We start from the raw sequence: 17,209 nt of genomic DNA on the forward strand, positions 1-17,209 counted from the left end.
CTTTGTCTATAGCTTTGTATATCACTTTCAGCAATCAGCCGGCAGGTGCTGCGGAGCCGTAGCTTCGACTGCTCCGGCTGCTACGCCCGGAACTTCCGGACGCTGAGCCCGTAGCACAGACGGTATATCCATATAGCCTGTAAGCACGGCTTCCACGGCCGTAGTTTTTTTTCAGGAATGATACTCGATCGGTAAAAATCGTAAGGTTTTGTCCCAGTTGTATGCAAGAAGGGACCTACGGCAACTGTGCTTGAGGAAAGCAAACGGTGAGGAGAATAAACAAACGAATAAACTACCCGGAACAACAGGAAATAATAATTGGTGTGTGCATGGAGAGCAGCGAGCATCATGGGTGGGAGTCGGGGGTGGGGGGTGGGAATAGAGCGAGGATTTCGAAATTATTAATATTTATCGCGAGGGCAAGGGACGGGAGGGGGGGGGGGGCGCGGGAGTATGGCGTCGGATCAGGGAGCGCATCCGGGGACGGCGACGCCGGCGCCGCGACGCACCACCGGGATCGACTCGTTAGGTATGTGCAGGTATTCTAGGCTACGTACACGCCCCAAATGCAATAAATTCTTCCTCGAGAAGGGATTAATTGAACTCCGAAAAAACTCCCCCCCCCCCCGCCCCCACCGCCCGCACTCCAACGCGGATCTTGTACCTGAAGCGGGGTTTTCATCGCTCTCATTCTCCCCGTCCCTTCGTCGCGTGCAGTTTCCGAATCTAACCTAGAAAAGGGACAAGTGGAAAAATTATAATATTTACCGTAATATTCTCATTTAACACAAATACACGAAAACAGCCCGAATAATTTAAGTGGAAAACGCAAGAAAAGCGGGTAACGAAGGCTGAAAAACAACAAAAACACAAGGCCTGGAACGTTTCTGGGTGGTTTCAATTCCCTTCTCGAGCAGGAGACGAATGAATCGACGAGAACGAAAACACACCAACTCGGTAACTCGAAAACGCTCGATTTCCATTAAAGACAGTTAATTTACATGAAGGTCATTGAAGTTGGCGCATCTGTTCCTGGACGTTTAAAGTGTCCATAAGTACTTGTCTTTCGGCAGCAAACATTTTTTTCCTAAACTAACTTCTCCACCTATTAAGCTGTTTTGTGTGTCTCTTAATTATTTTTATTTTTCCGAGTTGGTGTGTTTCCGTTCTCACTGATTCAAATATGCATGATTAACATGAGGACAGTATCGAGTGTTACTCTTCCGCGAGGATTTTGATTGAGATATCATGATATATAGGTACGTCATTTTATCGGTCGTTATTAAATTCTAGGTGAGAAGAGAATCATATAAATTTGGCAGCAACGATAGATTTGATTTACAACAGAGCTTTATTCAGAAAAACCCTCGAGAAAATATTTTCAGCTTAAGTACATAAAGTAGCAGAAGCAATCGAGACTCATTTAATATCCAGAAATCATAGCCAATCTTGTTGTCTTTGCATCAATTTCCCCGAGCTGACTTTATTGGAAGCTCATTTTCCTCTCAACAGCAGAAAAATGTTCTTGTCGATTTTTAAATGCGTGCTCTAACAACTGAACAATCACCTAGCGCTGTACAATTGATTTTATGCGTTTGCAGTTAATTTTTTCAATCATTATCATTAATTTCATTTACGAGGGTCATCCAAAAAGTAAGTTTCCCTACCTTGTATCTTCCGAACGAAAAGAGATAAATTGAATCGGTAAAAAGACAACATATTAGGCATACTCTAAGCTTTAAAACAAGCTCAAGTTTTTGAAAATCGGTCGAGAGATTCGCGAGAAACGTCAATTTTACTGAAACAACCTCCTGTCGCCGCGTGCCCACCTCCCGAGTCAGGATGCGCGGAGAGTCGATTACTTCAGACTCGGGTATTCGCCTCTAAACATCACATCAAAAAGGAATTTAAAAGTTTTCATTGAGTAGGTCTTGTCTTTCTTTTAGACGTAGGCTCCACATCTTTTTTGACATTTTTGGTATCATTACAGCAGCTTTTTGATGCCTTCCGCGTAGAAGCTTTCGCCTTGGCTCCGAAACCATGTCATTGACAGCGATCTGTACCTGTACCTCAAAAACTTGAGCTTGTTTTAAAGCTTAGAGTATGCCTAATATGTGTCTTTTTACCGATTCAATTTATCTCTTTTCGTTCGGAAGATACAAGGTAGAGAAACTTACTTTTTGGATGACCCTCGTATCTTCTCGTCTTGAAGGTACGTTTACTTTTTAAACCGATTGCCGGAGGTAAACTGTACCTCTAGGGTCATCGCTTAAATGCATGGCGTACACAGTGAGCCAGAAACGCGAGGACGGACTCAAGCATAGTCGAGACTCACTCCAAGCATTTTTAAGTATCGATGGAAGGACCTACAAAATTCGGCCTTTTGAGTAGAGGAAGTGTTATTTACGTGTTATGCGGCTTGTCATTTTTCCTCATATTCAATCATTTTAAGTTATGAATGGAAATAGAGGGTTTGACTGTCGATACATTTGCACTGTCTAGCTTGATGAACCACGTATGCGTCCACGGGCACCAGTAAAGGCACGGCTCCGATTTAAATCATGTAATTCAGTATATCTCATCAATATCTCTACCTGAAATCCCATTGAAACGGCATGAAATGTCAACCTATAGAATTTTCTGATTGAAAAGCAGATCCCTACGTAGCATACGCCTATGTTCTTAAGTTAGATATATGTTTCAACTTCCTTCCCTTTACGTCAGAACTTTAGATTTGTTCATTCTAATACACCGCCAGGAGGAAAGAAGGGGGATCCACAACTTCCGCAAGAGTACTTTGCAAGAGTGATACAGAAGATGTATAGTGGCTAAGGAAGGATCAGAAGCATGTGAAAAGTTTTCAATGCAATTTACAAATAGCTCCTTACATCAGTCGAATGTCTGGTCAGTGGTCTTATTTTTGAACAGGCCCCAGTTGATCGACGTTTGTGGATTCGCAAAGTTGTTGCAGTTGTCTTGATTCAATCCTAGCTCGGTAGCACAGACTTACAGTCTTTTCGCCTAAGGAATTATTCATCTACACGTCTTCACCTAAGACTTAATGATTTTACTCCCCGGATAAACACCCATAATCCTTTTAACCTATACGTGTTTTTTTTAACCTACGTGCGTTTTAATCAAGTTGCAAATTGCAAAAACCAGAATTGAACACGGTTCTCTCGGTCACGTCTGGATAACTGGAAACTTTAGTTAGAAATCAAGTTCTCCTTCTATTAAAGGGATGCAATTTGAGCGGCTCAGGAGTCGGTATAGTTGTATCACACATTTTATTTTAGTGTGATCCCTGAAGTATAAGTGACTTTCGATGACAATCGCAGCGAATCGTTCAGTAACTTTCACTCGACTCTCCTCGTAGAAACCAATTGGACTGCATTTTGCAATTTGGAACTATAAAGTCTGGCTCATCTGAAAAAACACTTATGCGCATAGAGAAACTAATGGCACATACGTTGTTTTTAAACCGGGCTAGAATCTATAGGTCCAAATTGCAAAATGTAGTCCAATTTGGATAGTGACATTGAGGTATGAGTTGCAAAATATAGAAGTGAGCACCGGTCTTCCGGTCTCGTCTGAATAACTAGAAACTGCACAGTTAAAAAAAAATGGACTTGTGTATTATTGTGTAGTTGTTTTTAGAAATTTCAGTGTACTTCTTCTGAAAATCTTGGAGTAAAAATACTCGAGGTGGAGAAAAAGTGCACAATCTCGATGAATAAACACAAATAACAAAAAAATGCTTACAAAAATTACTCAAGGGCTCTTCTGACTGAGTGAAATCGTAGAACTTTGTGTTTTCAAAATAAAAACACAACACTTGCAACATATTCTGAGCTCTTAAAAAAAGATGCACAATAATATCACGACTCTGTGTTTCTTTTCATTAACGAGAGAGAATGTTTTTACGGTCCTAAGAAAATATTCTTACGTCGGTGTTGTTTTGCACACTCGTAGACTAAAACATCATGGTGCAAAGAGAAATAAAACACAGGCAATCTCGAGAAAAAAACTCAAAACGGTTGGGCACCAGAACCTCTGTGTGTTAAAATAAATTAACCAATTGGGAGAAAAAATACTCTACTAGTATGATTAAGTTCTGAAATGATGTAAAGAAACACACTACAAATATATGAAAGTGCACGAGTTTGTGCACAAATTAACAGCTCTGTGTGTTAATGCTCATTGTTCGTGTGTAAAAACACAGTGGTTGTGTATATATTTTGGTTCACGCATGCGCAGTAAGTCCCCGTCTCGCAACGCAGATACCCATGATCCTCAGTTAGAGCGTGCGCGATCCGCGAGACCCATGTCCAAGTGAATTGTGCAACCCAGGTCGAGTGTTCTTCCGTTGTATATTTTTAACGTATTAAGCATTCCATTGCGTGATATACTTATTGTGTTTGAACGATAGCATCGTTACGAAAAGGCTCCGCTGCCTTATACTTAGTGATTTATAGTGATTAAGAATGGAAAGACGAATGAACAACTAGCATACACTGTTAAAAATCTTTCGGGAAACCCGGAGTGAAATGCGGAGTGACCTGAGATGCGCAGTGAAAATCACTCCGTCGAGGAGTTCGGAACTCTCCATGAAAGTGAATTGCCGCGATAGCGAGACAATGTCGCTGCAGCGAATCAGTTGTTAACTCCCCACTTTTACCTGGAGTGATTTTCACCCCGAGCAGAGAGTGCGCCATTGCGCGCACTACTGCACAAACGCGACCCATGAGAATAAGAGGCGTGATTTCAGCCTTATCAACCATCCGACCCTCGAGGCTCAGTGGCAGAGCACTGGACTATCACCAACGCGGCTCGGGTCCAAATCCACACGGGAGCGCTCGGAATTTTACGCTACAAATCGTCGCAGGATCTAAGGTAAATGGTTAATGTTGTCATTACTAAGGTCATCCGAATTTCAATTGTGATAAACTTGTAGAAACCCGTAACTAATGTTCATGGCAAGAACTTCCATGTCTATTTGACAGCGTGCGCTGAGTATGTCGTAGAAAGTAGTTCAGTCATTAATTGACAGATAGCGCTATCGGCGTGATTTCGTGAAATTTTGAAACCCTGCGCGGTAGCGTCGCGTGAATTCTTGTAGCAGCATATTGCCCCTTCCTCGAGCCTCCCCTCACCTCTCCTGAAATCACTCCTTTGTGTGGTGATTAGCACCCTGTGGTCGGGGTGCATTACACGCCGAGTTCAGGAGTGTTGTTCCCTCCGCGCCGTCGGTCACTCGTTCGTATTTTCACTCGATTTTTCCATGGGCAAAATAGAGGCGAAGTAAGAGTGATTATCACCCCGGAATCTTCTAAAATTTCTAACAGTGTAGCCACATGGCAACACTGTCGAGTTTGGAGAAGCGTACATCCGGACGAAACCTAGAAATTTTTCGGACACGTTTTATCTGTGTACAGATGTTTTCTTCAGATAATTCTCTTCCTAATGATTTTAAGGATCTACCTCGTGAAGGTAACTTAGTAGCAATTTTCTATCAATTGAAAACGTTCTGTTTAGTAGGAAATGCATAAGATTCAAAAGAGTTCTTATAGGTGATTGTTCTTCTTAATCTTTTAACACAGCCTGCTTTTTGACATGCATCATAGCCGTCATTTGGCGGCATCTATGTATGCACTGTTGAATAAATAAATCTCAAGATTATGGTGAAAATTTATTTAATTGCTTCCTGAACACTTGAACATTCGATAGATATAGAACGCCTTTACTATTGTAGTGCTATCTTCTATCCAAAGATTTGTTTCTATAGTCTAACTTGTTTGATTTTTTTATGAGTATGATACGAATTTGTGATGTTTGAAATTCTTTGATAACTGTTGGAGGGACACTAACTTCTTCCATTGTGCTCAGTGGAATTTGCACAACGATGTGAAAAAAAAAACTAAAGTTTAAGTTTATATAGGAACTGGGTCAAATATTTACACAAGCCTTGCATATTTCTGAAAAAAAAACTCGCTTGAATTTACACAAATGATCAGCGTTTATACTCAAATTTTGTATTTTTTTTCTCTTGAGTTTAGGAATAAATCGACAACTTCCGAGTTTATTCAAACTCAATGACTATTTCTAAAAACACAATACTAGGAATAAACTTCGGTGTTTTTGTGTGTTTATTCACAGGGTTGGGTTTTTTTTTCTGGAACACGAGTAAAAATTGTGGAAAAAATTGTTTAAAAAACATTTACAATGATGTGTATGAATATCAAAGTATGGACTATTTTAACACAAATCTGTTCAAGTATATACTCGGGGATGTGTGCGAGTTTTTACGCTGACACAAGGCTTGTGAAATCATTTGACCCAGTTCCCGTATAAACTTAAGCTTGTGTATTTTTTTTTTAACTGTGTGGAGTTAGAAATCAAGTTCACCTTCAACTCGACCTCGCCCACAACTTCCTCGGGTAGTGTGAAATGCATGTAGGTCAAAACGCCAACTTTGCAGAAAGTCATGTATTTAAAAGTGCACGAGGGTCTAAATGCTGTGGATCAGGGGTTGTAGGTGAAAAGGCCTGGGAGAATTATCCCGTGAGTGATAAGTTTGTGCGTGAGCGGTCCCGAAATCCCTAGCCCAGGGCATTGGTGATGCATCCGTCGAATCCCTAAACAAAACTCAAACTTGTCTGGTTTTCTGTGTGGGTCTCACTGGACTCAAAAAATCAATAGAAAAAAGGAAGACCACCCCCTGAAAAGTCCTCGAAAGTGTTTGATCTTGGTTTTAAAAAACCATTATAAACCCTTGAATTGAAGAGTTAAACTTCCCTGAGAATCTCGTCTTGAAAAGTCGAGCTTTGGTCACACTTCCCTATCCGGAATTGGGTCCATATCCGGAGTCCCTCTCGTTCCCCGAAAAAAGAGCTGAAAAAAAGGCGCGGCTCCCGGGGTGGAAGTCCGTAGCCGGGCAAATCGTTTCATTTAACGGGACCAGGGAGCAGGGCGAAGGGACGAGACTGAAGAGTGTGAATGGCTCCCGTGCCGAACGCCTGGCGAGCGTTTACTCCTTCTCTTCCACGTCCCCCCGACTGTTTGCTTCCCCCGGGGGCTCCGATGTGGCGTCGTCGGCCTTATCCGCTCGATTTGGTTCATTCGGCGTGCGTCAAAAACACAATTGTCGAAAGTCATTCCGCTAGACAAATTGACTTGGTAGCTCCCACACATTCCCGTCTCCGACATCGTTCGCCACGACGATACCATCGACTTGAGTCCATGTTTGCCCGGAAAATCTCTGGATCGTCTCTTTTATCGTCACTACACCGAGGAGTCGGAAACCTAAAAAAACTTGAACCGCAAGTTTACCGAGAAAGGGAGGGGGTGTTGCTTCTTTACTCGAGTTATCCGTGTCATCGGGTACTACGAGTCGTGGAATGGACAAGCTTTGAAGTTTTCCCGTTTTGCGCTTTCGCCCTCCAAACAGTAGCGAGGCGTGATAATCGACTGTCGATATTATTCTACTTGAAGGTATGGTAAAGAATCAGTGGCAAAGCGTGAAAATCGATTATCGATTTTTCCCCATTTGAAACTATGGTACATATTCAATGGAGATGTTGCATGTGTGAGGAATTTGCGATTTGACTGTTGATTTTTACGTAAAAGTTCGCGAGATACACGATGGTGCCACTGGTTTTCTCTGAAATCGACTCCGAAGCTCAAAAAAAGCTCGCGAGTTGAGGCCAAAATGGAGGGTAATCCCACGCTATCCTGAGAATCTACATCTACATCAAGACAAACTCTCCATGCAAAGATAGTGAGCAAATACATTAGCAGGGTTGCCGTGTTTTCAGTTTTGGAGTCCCCAAATAAAGTGGCAGCCCTGTCAATTATTTGCTCCCTATCTTTTAGCTTGGAGAGTTTGTCTTGATGTAGATGGGGACTCTCAGGATAGCGTGGGATATCCCCTCCATTTTTGCCTCAACTCGAGAGCTTTTTTTGAGCTTGGGAGTTGATTTCAGAGAAAACCAGTGGCACTATCGTGTTTCTCGCGAACTTTTACGTAAAAATCATTAGTCAAATCGCAAATTCCTCACACATGCAACATCTACATTATTAAAGTCTTCGTTGCGAACACCCTGTCTATTGATCCTTTTCCAAAGGTTTAAATGGCAATTCAATCGATGTATCGCAAAGCACGCCACGGGCCACGCCACTGTAAAGAATCGATTATTTTGGTGATCCTCATGAACTTTCCCGATAATCGATCTCTTTTCATAGGTTTCAATGACATATCAATCGATACATCGCAAAGCACGCTACGCCGCACTGCCTCTAAAATCTATAACTCCAATTTACGGTTTCTTTTCGCAAAACGACGGTTCAGGTGGTGCTATAAACACTCCAAAAAGTTGATCCACACATCCTTAAATTCAGGAAAGATATAAGCCTTTAGACGTGGCAAAATTGTCATCGGTCGGAAAAAAATAGACACGTAAGCTATCGCTTCATTGACGGAAGGACATATCTCTATTTCCACATAGACCCCGAAAGCACATAGAGTCATGAGAAGATCACGCAGAAATAGAGGAACATCCTTACGTCAGGGGAATGACTATATTCCTAATCTCAATACAATGCCAAAAAAATATTTTCACCGATTTCAGGCTTTTATAAACTAACAATCCAATATCGTTAATTTCGAACAATGCCGATATTACGAAACTGAACGCAGTCACTGTAACAGTTCCTCTTCTTAGAGGATTTTAGTTTCTAACATTTATTTCAGAAATATCGCAAAGAAAGTTCTTTTCAATTTGGTATTATTGAAAAATTCTCAACGTTCCCTCAATCCACTACGAGGTTAAAATTTTTACACATACGTCTGCAGGTTTCTATTTGGTTTCTTTTTTTTATAATGACTCAGTTTTGGGCCGAAACGTCTTGGATTTTTATGTGTAATTTTTAGCCTTTTCCCCCGTTTTTTCTCCTATGTTTCTAATCCTGTTTAAGATGCAAGACCGATCAAGAAGAGAACGCTGGGACTATGGTCGGGCGTGATTGCAAAGTGATAACAGATTGAGGCGAGAAAAGTAAGAGTGACGTGGAGAAAGGGAGGAGCACTGCATAGAATAAAAGAAAGGGAGAAAACAAACAAGAAAAAAAATTGGAAAATAGAAAATGACATCGTGTTCCAGAAGTGCTCGGTAGGATTTAGACTTCAACCTCTACCGTGTTATGTTTGTTAAAACTTCGGACTAGGAGAAAAAACCAATTCAGTGGATATTTTCCGGTACAGTTCTCATATTGTTGCCGGATTCAACTGGTTTTACCCCTACCACAAGGGTTGCAAGGGTCAGGGAAAACTTGGAAAAGTCAGAGAATTTGTAAAAGAAACCCTGGTGAGTCAGAAAAAATAAGGGAGTTTTGCTCCGAGTCAGCTAACTTAGTAGCCTGCTCATTAGCCTTCAACTATATTGATGCAATTTGAGCGGCTCAGGAGTTGAAATAGTTGTATCTCGCATTTTGGTTTAGCGTTGTGTCCGAAAAGCGAGTGACCCCAATCGTCTCTTTCGTGTTTCTAATGAGCTCCTCGGTGGAGCGTCCAATAACTTTTACTCGATTCCCTTCGTGGAAATATATTATGATGTTGTCATTGAGATAAGTGCCGCGAACATGAAGAAAAACTTGAAGTAAACTATATCTGCCAATGGATTTACCTCAAGTGGCCTCTTTTTTCTCTTTTTTTTTAATTATTTGCGCGAAGGTTAAATGTGTGCATCAAAAAGGTTTAATCCTTGGTAAGGAGTTACTTTCAATGGGGATCTGCATAAAATTTGCGTCTTAACGTGATTGTGGCGATTCCTTCGGGTGCAAAAACGGCCATCAGGTCGTGAGTATCACGCCATATTTTTTGTGACTTTAAAACGACTCCATGCTAGGGCGATATATTTCACGTGATTGTCGAGAATCCTCCGTGTGCAAAAACGGCCAACAGGTCGTGAGTTTCACGCCATATTTTTTGTGACTTTAAAATGACTCCATGTTAGGACGCTGTGTTTCACGTGATACTGGGGATTCTTATGTGTGCAAAAACAGCCATCAGGCCGTGCGATTCACGCGATTTTTTACTTTCTCGCTCCCATAGGGTAGAGAGGAAGTATTGTCATCCTCCAAAAAAAAAAAAAAAAAAAAGTTGAAATTTCATCATTTCTAGACGTTTTAAGGTCCCAGGAGTAAAAATAACCATACTTGAAAAAATGTGTGTCCGTCCGTGTGGCGTCCCCCAAATCTGTCTACAGCGATATCTCAGAATCTATCTGTTCGATTTCATTCAAAATTGGCACAGGACACCATATCTATGGTCTCCTTATGCACGTCCAACGATTTTGAGGTACGCTAAAATTTGGGGGGGCTACGCTCAATTGTCCACTTTTAGCAAAATCACACGGAAAGCTCATTTTGAAAGACTGTAAATTTTGAAAAATGGCTTTAATTCTTTAAAAATGGGCATCAAGCACATCACCTGGGTCATTAATTTAAGTTCCAAAAAGATCTTTGCACTAAACTCAAAATTCAAGGGATTACGAGGCCCAAAAGTAGGGCACTTTGCTCCGCGACATCACAAACAGCTCATTTTCAAGGACTGTAAATTTTAGAAACAAATGCCTTTAATTCTTCGAAAGTTAGCATAAGAGCACCACCTGGTTCATTAATTTAAGTTCCTGTGAGGTCTTTGGACTAAACTAAAAATTGAAGGGTTACGCGTCATGTAGCGAGGAGAGCACTTCGGTCAGACGGAGAGCTCACGGACAGTAGATTTTAAAAAAATGCCTTTAATTCTTTGAAAGTTGGCTCAAAAGCACCACCTGAGTCATTAATTAAGTTCCTAAAGGGTCCTTGGACTAATCTCATAATTGCAGAGGGGCCGATAGGAAACGCTCAATTCTCCAATGAATGAGTCGGTACGCTCCTAGATAATAGCAGCAAACACTTTGAGTCAGATGAAACCTAGGAATTCAAATGCATTGTATAATGCATCATATACTATCTTCAAAATTACTCCGTAGGTATACACCAAGCAAAATTAGACAACTAATCAGGTACTTACATTACATACAATTATCGAAGCTAAAACGCAAGCACTGACACTTGGATTTTTATTAGAAACTAATATGTTTGTTGTTGATGAATTTAGAATCCCGGCAGATTCCATCTTTCGCGGTTCCTTTTTACGAGGTACTGAACACAAATATAATATAATAATATAATAAAACTGCACAAACATGATTGATTTAATTAGGTATTGATGTTGTTGTTGCGAGGTTTGTTGACACGGGGTTACGACTGGTTAGTGGTTACGAGCAGCAAGAAGGTAGCGCTCTCTATTGTTTTCGTTCCGAATTACGGGGATACGCGCTAAGGAACTGGCGCTCTTGGCGGGCGGGTGGTGAACCATTACTAGCAGGTAGATTCGCCCGCCAAATTTAAAATTTGGACGATGCTAAGCGAAAACCGTTTAGTTTTAAGACTATTTAAACATCGAATAGTCAATCTACCCATTGAAGTAGATTTTTGATGGCTTTTGACCGTGCTTAAGGAACGATTATAACATATAATCGTATCTGAAGTATGATGCCAATGAATCTAATGGATCCTAATGAATCGTAGAAAAGCTAAGATTTTTACGGATCGCCGTCTTTAATAGGAGGCATCATTAATCAATTACATATTTAATTGAAGATGCCTCATAATATCGACAAGTCGAGTCCGAATGTATGAATTCATCCTATATCTCGAAGACATTTACAATATAGTGCAGTGGTTTGAATAAAAATTTCATAACTATTATCCTGCGATCAAAATTCCAATCAAACTTTATGATTTTGTGAAATTGGCAGTATTTTTCTAAATATTGCAGTAAAAGTGTCTATGCCGGCGCGGAGCGCCGGCAAAAGCGAGAAAGTCTTGTGCGATCTTCGCACCATGATGGGGGGCGAAGCCCCCCCACATGCCGGCGCGAAGCGCCGGTACGCGACGCTTGCGCCGGTACGCGACGCTTGCGCCGCGCATAAATTGGCCGGAGGCCAATTTTTTTTTTGTGACTTTACAGAGACTGCATGCTAGGTGCAAAAAAAACCATCAGCTTGTGCGGCTCATGCGATATTTCTAGTGACTTTCAAACGACTCCATGTCAGGACGCTGTATATTACGTGATTTTGGAGATTTCTTTTCATGCGAAAACGGCCATCAGGTCGTGCGATTCACGCGATATTTTTTGTGACTTTACATGGACTGCATGCTGGTTGCAAAAACGACCATCAGCTTGTGCGGCTCATGCGATATTTTTGTGACTTTCAAACGACTCCATGTTAGGACGCTGTATATTACGTGATTTTGGAGATTTCTTTTCATGCGAAAACGGCCATCAGGTCGTGCGATTCACGCGATATTTTTTGTGACTTTACATGGACTGCATGTAAGGTGCAAAAACGACCATCAGCTTGTGCGGCTCATGCGATATTTTTGTGACTATTAGACGACTCCTTTTCAGGACCCCCTATTTCATGTGATTTTGGAGATCCCTTTACGTGCGAAAACGGCCATCAGGTCGTGCGATTCACTTTCAAATGCAATCTAAACGCAACAGTCGAATGAACCTTACAGTAATTCGACTGAGTTGATTACGGCGCCGTGATGCAAGTATTCGTGTTCTACGAATGTGCGTGTTGCCTATTCAAAAATTGAAGGCGCTCCTGTTTTTCTCACCTCCTCGGCAGGAATTCTCTGGAGATGTCGTTACTTGTAGCACTCGCATAGCCAAGTACCACGGTTAGAGAATTATTGTCATATCAATCATTTTAGTATGAAAAAAGGCTGCTCTCTGATTGGTCAACGAATTTCGGAATTTAATGGATTATCTAATTTACAACTTTTGAAATGAGTTCCAAATTTCATAAATACTTCTGCAGAGGGTCCTTTTGTCTGTTTGTTTATTTCATCTCTCCCTTGTGAATACGAAGTTCTACATGTCCGACCTAGAGTCCCTTTATACTGAGAGTCAAGACAACACCCTTCATGGAGTCACAAACGGGAATAAAGATTACACAAATTGAACGTTTTTCGTAATCTTTGATCGGCTCATTCTTAAATTCCTTTCTCCGTTCCTTCTCTCATTCCGTTTGTACCTTGTCGAACCCGGAATTCCTCGGTCCATTCCAGATTATAATCTTTGCAATTGGTGAAAGTGTAATCTTTATTCCCGTTTGTGACACTGTGAAGGCCTAAAATCCGGTTAACCAATCAGAAATGGATTCGCATTGTCTTGACTCTCAGTATAAAGGGACCCTAGTCCGACCTCTCCTATTGACTCGATCCATTGTGCGTCATCACCATCGTCGCCGCTGACGTCACTGGCGCTTTATCATTCGCCCTCATTCTTTCGGCCCTCGACCAACGAGCACACCTCTTCTTCCCCACCTGTCTCCGGTTCCGTTTCGCAGAAATTCGTCCAAGGATCCGTTCGATTCGCTCCACGAAGAGGGTTGGCAGGAAGTTTTCTTGAGAAGTGACAATGAGCTTAAGGCGCGCACCGTCGTTGTCGCGGAAAGTGTCGTGGAGCAAACCGAGCGGAGCTCGAGACTCCGACTCGGGGTCGTATCCAATCAAGCGACAATAAAAGAAAACTTGCTTCGATCCCTGAATTGTTGCTTCGCTTCCTCTCCTGTTATCGCGCCCTGTCTTCCCCGGCTCACCATCCCGTGTCTGAGGAGACCATCCCTCCGCGGATAGTGAATTCTGATTCGATCCCTCTCGCAAGTGCCTAACCATCTCTAGATAGGGATAAGAGAGCGAGAGACGCAATAGCCCGAATGCAGACAACAATAAAAACACACTAAAATAGAAAAAACAAATGGGTATACAAGGCTATAGAGGATAAATAAACAACCAGGACGTTTTGGGCCAATTACATGCCCATTCTCAACTGGAACAGAAGCTAAAAAAAGTAAAAATAATGTAAAAAAATGTAAAAATAAAATGTAAAAAAAAAATTGTCTTGTTTTAATTTTTACATTTTTTAGCTTCTGTTCCAGTTGAGAATGGGCATGTAATTGGCCCAAAACGTCCTGGTTGTTTATTTATCCTCTATAGCCTTGTATACCCATTTGTTTTTTTCTATTTTAGTGTGTTTTTATTGTTCTCTAGATAAGTATACTGAGCCCATCGATTCCGTCTCTTGTGCACGTACCAGAGTCCGTTCATAGAGGGAGTTGAGACAACGCGACTTATGGATATCGCAAACGGGAATAAAGGTTACACCAAGCGGAAGTTTTTTGTAATCTTTGATCAACTCATTCCCGAATTCCTATCTCCGTTCCCTCGCTCATTCCATTTGTTCCTTGCCGTACCCCCAATGCCCCGGTCCATTCAAGTTTATAATCTTTGCAATCGGTGAAAATGTAATCTTTATTCTCGTTTGCGACACTGTGAAGGCCCAAAGTACGGAACCAATCAGAAATGGTCCTTATTTTTAGTATAAAGGGACTCTAATGTCCACCAGATTTACCACGTTTTCGAAGTGCAGAGAGATGTAACACCCAAAGGGCCCACGAACTTCAGCGAACTTCTTCATGCTAAAATATTTCGATGAATATTGTGTAGATAGCATTTACGTGCTCGCTGGTCCTTTTTGATTCAATTAATTTGTAAATAGTTACCATCAATGCGCCACTCAAGATGAGTGGAAACAAAATATCCAGCTTTTACGCATATTATGCATTTTTTTCATGTAGATATTTAAGGGGACTCGTTGATTTTCGGCAGAACCTTATGATTTGTCGTTTCTACACGAAAGAACGTAACTATTTTACATCTCTAAGTCGCATAATTTCCACTCATAAATTGTATTTTAACAAGAAGACTATTAATCGTCTGTTACCGAAAATTTCTCAAATTTTTCCTCTGACCACACTCAAAAGTCAGTAAAATTTCAGACAAAATTCACACAGTCATATTCGTGTAAAAAATAAAATTGTTTGTGTCTATTTTGCAACATTGGAATGGAGTTACGTTCCTTCGTTCGGGAAACAACGTATTGTGGGGGAAACATTTTCTTTGTGTGGCTGAATTGCCTCTGTGCAATAGGCTCATAACCAACGGTCACACCAACTGGCATGTTTCCTCCCGTATTTTCCCCCCTTTTTTTTCTCTTTTTTCTTTGTCTCCCAAGCTTAATTTGAATGATCTCGTGATTAAATTTCTGAAAAATGTGTGTTGCAGGGCAAGGATGGGATTGCAGAATGATTAACATGAAAGGGTCTGAGCAGTAGCTTGGTAAGTAGTCGCCTCGGCACTAATACAATTGTCCTTAAGTAATGTGTATCATTATCATGGAAGGAGGGATATTCGTCTCTTTTTTTTATATTCCTTTAAATTAGATTAAACCGCTATTTCAGACGCCCGTCACAAAACGCAAGATGAACAATTTTCGTATAAAACGCGTCCTTTTAACTATGCAACAGTTGATGCAGGGATGCAAAAAAGTTTGACAACATGACCAGCGCTTAGTACGGCTTCCGTATGACGATGCGGACAAAAATCGGTAAAAGATACTTGATTTTAAATACTGAAGATAGTAGCACCGATATAGGAAAATCCTTTGGCACAATCAAAGTATAACACTTGAGGAATAAGAAAATGTTATATCTCAGGATTTTTTGCGTATTTTTCGAGAAAAGTTCATTTGAAGTTGGCAACCTCAAATCAGCCCTATGTTAACAATGTAAAAGCAACGTGAAACACCCAAACTTTAACTTCAAATATCTCTGATAGTCGCAAAAAGTCGCAAGATCTTTTTAGTGAAATTGAAATTGGATACTTGAGGATTAAGAAAATGTCAACCACCCAGAGCATTTTGCGGTTCAAGCGAGAAATCTTCGTTTGAAGTTGACGTCTTTTTCGCATGTATTTCCTATGGACCAGTGATTCTCGACCTATTTTCCACCCACTTTCTACCCAAATTTGAAGTAGTTTTGAGCGCAAAATCTGAGAATCATTGTGAGTCAGAAATGAATCAATGAGAACGAAAACACACCAACTCGAAAAAAAGAAAATAATAAGACACACACAAAACTACACGGTAGTTGCAAAAGTTTGTATGAGAAAAACAATTTTGGTGCCGAAAGACAAGTACTTAAGGTCACTTTAAATGTCCAAGTTGGAACAGAGGCGCTAACTTCAATGACCATTACGAAAACTGACTCTCTTTAATGAAAATATTGAGCATTTTTGAGTTACCGAGTTGCTGTGTTTTAGTTCTCACTGATTCAAATATCTTCAAGATGACAAACTCAAAAAAAATATTCAGATGTTGAATTGTGAATTTTTGATTTTTGTCCAGAGAGGACTGCACTGTGCGGTGGGTCGCGATCTGTCGCAGTCGAGAAAAGTTTTTTTTTTTTTTTTTTTTTTTGCAAAATCGCGCCAATTGTAGATTATTATCACCTTTGCAGGTCATCCTTCAACATTTTTGAGCAAAAATGTTGTTTTTTTCTCGCTCTCACTTTTCTTTGCATTAAGGCAAAAGCCAATTTGAAATTGGAAAAGCCAAGAGTTTTCTGCATCTCTGAGTCCGCGAAGGTTTTAAACCCAAAGTACCATTACTCGACCCGAAGGTCGCACATTTCGGCAATACTCGGGCAAGTCTACGGTCTACGAGCATTTTTTTTCGATCGATCACATTGTTTGGAAAGACAAAACGCTAGCTCATTCAATAATGAACCACCAAGTATTACAGACATCGAAAGGTCCTTTAAGTTCCGCCGATGACCAATAAAGGGCTCTACGTAACATTTCAGTTCTTTCACCCTAAGACTATTAGAAGTTTACTTAACGTCAAAATTTTATGATATTCAGTGAATTTCAAAGGAATCAATTTCATGAATTTTGAAATCTCTATCGGTGCTATCAGTAGAGGTGCGAATTTTTTTGGTGTGCCCCCCGACTTGGCAAAGAAGCTAAGCTATCGATTCCGATGTTTGTTGTCTGCTGGCAGTATGAAAATGACGGGAGGCTTACCCTTCAGTGGGCGGTGGGGGGGGGGGGGGGGCGGACGGTCCGTGACTTTAATTCTCGGGCGTTGTATATTCGCCGAGACGTGATCGACAGTTTTAATTACCCTGATTCAAGCCTTCCGCTGACAAATGATCCAACGGATGACCCACGAATCTCGCCTCGCTTACGTAACCCC

The 17,209-nt window shown here is 41.0% G+C and overlaps 1 protein-coding gene across 2 annotated transcripts in view; it reads left to right on the forward strand.

The window, feature by feature from the left end:
* Pde9 (phosphodiesterase 9) overlaps positions 1 to 17,209 on the forward strand; it is a 238,454-nt gene that overhangs the window by 124,363 nt on the left and 96,882 nt on the right. For both annotated transcript variants that reach the window (XM_072299564.1, XM_019057583.2), the window contains one exon: positions 15,241 to 15,294. The gene's annotated coding sequence lies outside the window, so the exon portion shown is untranslated. The remainder of the gene's footprint in view (positions 1 to 15,240; positions 15,295 to 17,209) is intronic.

Source organism: Bemisia tabaci, chromosome 1 (assembly GCF_918797505.1).
Source record: "Bemisia tabaci chromosome 1, PGI_BMITA_v3".
Lineage (NCBI taxonomy): Eukaryota > Metazoa > Arthropoda > Insecta > Hemiptera > Aleyrodidae > Bemisia > Bemisia tabaci.